This window comes from Vicia villosa, unplaced genomic scaffold (assembly GCF_029867415.1).
Source record: "Vicia villosa cultivar HV-30 ecotype Madison, WI unplaced genomic scaffold, Vvil1.0 ctg.002171F_1_1, whole genome shotgun sequence".
NCBI classification, from domain to species: Eukaryota; Viridiplantae; Streptophyta; class Magnoliopsida; order Fabales; family Fabaceae; genus Vicia; species Vicia villosa.
In genome coordinates this window covers 341,550-346,305 of record NW_026705859.1, presented here as the reverse complement: position 1 = coordinate 346,305, position 4,756 = coordinate 341,550, and positions in this window count along the sequence as shown.

The window sequence follows — 4,756 nt, the reverse complement described above, 5'->3', positions numbered from 1 at the left end:
GTCACTTCACTCGTTATCATCTTCAGCATGAAATAATTACTCTACCGTTTGTCTCCTCCGCTTTACAGGTTGTTGATTTGTTTACGAAGACACATTTCATTATACATTTTCATATTTTGATTGACAAACTCTCGATGCTTCCTACTAATGCATCTTGAGTTTGAGAGGAGATGTTAGTTATTATTATTATATCTTTGTAAAGATAGTTTGATATTTACTAGTATATAATATTTATACTCTGGTGTAACTTTTATTCTCTAATTTTCATTTATTCTATTAAAACACTAAGCTAAAGGGTCTATCTCCTTCTCTATGTCTATATATGTTTACTATCGTTATCAACACATTCGCATGACACTTTAATATATAAGAAATTTTTCTTTGTATCAAATTTTCAAATTTATTTCTTATATAAAATTGTACTTATTTCTTTATTTCATACTTCAAATTCAAATTAAGAGCAAATATCGTTATTACTTTTACTTTTCATATGGAATTGATGTTCATCTTTTTGATCTCGTACTTCAAATTATGGATCAGAGCAATATCATCATTATTATCTAAGTGATGAAGATGAAGCTTCAATTAAATATGAAGATGAAGCTTCAATTAGTAGTTATATGATCGGCCACTTATCAAAATGAAGATTTTGGTTTTACAATCATAGACAAAATGAACTTTGAATTCATTTTCAAGAATTATCAGTCAACTAACTAGCTGCGTAAGTTTTAAGAAGGCCCCACTTTAGAGACACAAGAACATGATGGAATTTTGATTTGCTCATCTCATAATTTTTTTGGTGAAATGAAACATTTTGCTGTGGAATTTAAGCTACATAAATAAAATACAGTCACAGACCCACTTTTAACCGCCTATTGGTGATAAGAGAAACTTTTCTTTAATAATTACAAAAATATTAATTTTCTAAACATTTTGTTATCTATTTCTTTTATAGAAAATATAAGTGAGAAATTATTTTTCTTTTAGTATTTTATTTTTCTTTTAATTTCAAAATATTAACTCATTCGAAACAATTATTAATAAGTTATTATCTTTCTTTATTTTAAATATTTAATTTTATACTTAAAATCTTATGACATTTCATAAACAAACTATTTCCTACTTATATATAAAATAAGTATCACTTAATATTAAAAAGATTAATAATTATACACTGATAATTAATATAAATATTTTTAAATATTTTAATCTATGTCATTTCTCTACGGTATAAAATTATAATATTAATCAATTATATATATATATATATATATATATATATATATATATATATATATATATATATATATATATATATATATATATATATATATATATATATATACTAGTAGGAAACCCGTGCTATCGCACGGGTCTGGTCGAGGTTTCACATTACATGTATCCAAATATCACTTATAAAGTTCTTTTATATAAATCAACCATATATATTTAACCAAAATGCAAACAAATTTTAGTCAATGTTAATCCAAAAACATAATAGTTAACAATGAAAGAGCTAATAATACATTAATTTTTTTTATCTCTTTAAGTAAAAATAATAAACATATGGATTCATATTACACGTATCAATGACTAAATTATTAAATATGACATCATATTTTCAGTTACATAACATTAATATATTTATAACTTATAATTATTTATCAAAATTTAATTCATGTGTTTGGAATATTAAACATAATATAACTTATTTTGCAGTTCATAAATATTCATGTAATTTCAATCAATAACTGATATCTCATAGATACATTCACATCTACCCGTCAATTAATTTTATAACTTCAAATATATAAAACAGTAACAAAAGAAATAGTAAAAAGATAAACATTAAAATGATCTGTCAATCACTGGTATCTCATAGATACGTTCACATCTACCCGTCAATTCAGATGAGTTAAGAAACTCAGTTGAATCCAAATGAGTTAATTCTAAAAATTTATTAAACCTATTTGAGATATTAGTCAATTTTTCCAAACGTAAAATGTATAACAACTCCCGTTAAATACTTAAGAGTTTCTACATTTAATGTATATTATTATATTATAAAAAATATAATTTTATAAGTTTAAAAAATATAATTTTAATTAAGAAATTAAACATAGTTAGAGAATAAAATTTATTAAACCTATTTGAGATGAAAAATATACAATTATAAAAAAAATAGAAATTTAAAACCTATGTATGATTTATAATATATATTTATTCTCATATATTTAAAATAATCACATTAAGGGCCCGTTTGTTTTGGCTTTTTTTAAAAATGATTTTTATAGTGTTACAAAATTTTGTGAAAAAAAATTTTACAATTTTTTTTTTATAAAAGCTTCAAATGAAAATTTTGTTTGAATAGTTATTCTTAAAATGTGATTTTAGGTATTTCATCTATTTATGGAAAAAAAATGGATATTAAAATATCAAAAAATCACTTAATTTTAAAGCTATTTCAAATAGATTTTCATAAAAATCATTTTTGAAATACAACTTTTTTAAAAAATTGCGATTTTGACTAAGTTTTGGTCTTCAATAATCTTTGTTTATGTTCTAGGATGTCAAAATTAGTGTTTCATTTTAGAAAAAGCGAATATAAAAAAACTTGTAATATTTTGAAATACGGTTTTGGAAAATCTATTTTCACAAATACAAAGAAAAAATCTATTTTTTTAAAGTTGAAACAAACGGGCCCTAAATAGTCTCCATTGAATAGTGTAATAAATATAAAATCTCAAATTTAAAATGCTTTTAACTTAATCCCGTTTATAAAAACAATCGTAGTTTATTCAATTTAAAAAATTGACTATATGAATAAATTTTTATCTTTTATCATTATTTTTTATAATTACCCTTTATCATTAAATTTTCATTACTACCCATTAACATATTTTTAACATGATTACAATTATGAAGTTAATTTGAGAAAATTCTGAGAAGTTATAGTTATTTCAAAAGTTTTCAAAAATTACAAAATCTCAATTGATTTTGTTTTGTTTCACTAACCTTTCTATAAAAGTCTAAATAATTTCAAAATAAATTTTATCTCAAATAAGGATCTAAATAATTACAAAATAATATTTATTCTTATATTTTTATAATGAAAAACTAAATATTTAACTTTGGAATAAAAAAAGTTATAAGTTGTAGTAAAAAGTTATAAATTTTATCTCTATTGATTTAGATTTGTTTTTATTAACCCTTTTCTAATAATCTAAATGATTACAAAATATATTTTATTTCAAGTTAGAACTTTTAATTTTAATAAAAAAATTAAATAAAAAACAAATAAGTAGTATAAACAAATTAGTTGTATTATAAATAAATTTTAAATTAATAATTATGAGAAATTATTTATAATTTCATTCAATATTATAATTATCATTTAATTGAATTTAAGATTTAAAAAGGTCTACCTTTTGAATGAAAAGCTAAAAAAATTGAGTTTCCCTATGTGCATTAAGAAACTTTTCATCTTCCCGTGTGACCTTAAAAAAAATTGATTTTATGTTGAAAAGTTAAAAACATGAGTTTTAATAGCTATGATAATTAAATAGCCATTTACCCGTGTATGTCTATGCGATTAGCCTTTAACTTCGTGAATTATTCACACATTTTAAACATAATTTTAATATATATATACATATATATATATATATATATATATATATATATATATATATATATATATATATATATATATATATATATATATATATATATATATATATATATATCCACTTATATTACTTTAGGGTGGTAAAAAAACAGAAATTTATTTCATTTTTAACTTCTAAGAATTGTTTTGATGATATACATTAATAATAATAATAATTAATAAATATTATTTAATTTTATAATAATGATGATTGATTTTGTAATCAATTTAAAAAGGGTAATTTTTTTGTATTAAATACATAAAATATATTCCTATTTATTTGAACATTGAAACGACTATATTTCAATATTTTTTCAACCTACATAAAAAATTGATGAATAGAATTGGAACATGAAGTATCATTATCCTTAGTCCAATATAGGTGTGTCATTATTAATTAAAAACTGACTTTTAATTATTTCATTCCTATAATTATAACAATATTCAAAAAAATAAAAAATCTAATAAGTGTGTTTTCCACGTAAAAGTGACATTATCAATGACGACTCAAATAACCAAAATATTACAAATAATTTAGAGAGTGATATTTTTTTTTGACAAATAGAGGGTGACATTTAATCTAAATAAAAAGTTACACTTTATTCTATTGAGAATTGACTAACCATAAAATCATTGTTAGAACCATAGAAACCAGAAAACTACTTAGATTAATGATATATATCATACAAAAATCACAATAACATATATTTTAATATATTATCAATGAGAAATAAATGTTATTATTACAAATGACTACACTATCTAACCTCCTTCCTTGCTGTCTGAGACTTCTTTTAATTTTTGTTCCATATGTATAGAAAATATATATTACTTTTTGTGAGATTTTTGTTACGAAAACACTTTCTAATCCAAAACATTTTTATTTTATGCCATATATATAATTGTCTAAATGGATTCAATACAGAAATTTGATAGTTATATTTCTCCAATTTAATTTATTAATATGTATAATCATACAATATCATAAAAAAGAAATACTTCAACTGCAAACAACAAATATGCATTATAGCTCTCTCATTAATTAGGGATAAAAATCAAAGTATAAATTATCATCCTCATAAACTTTAT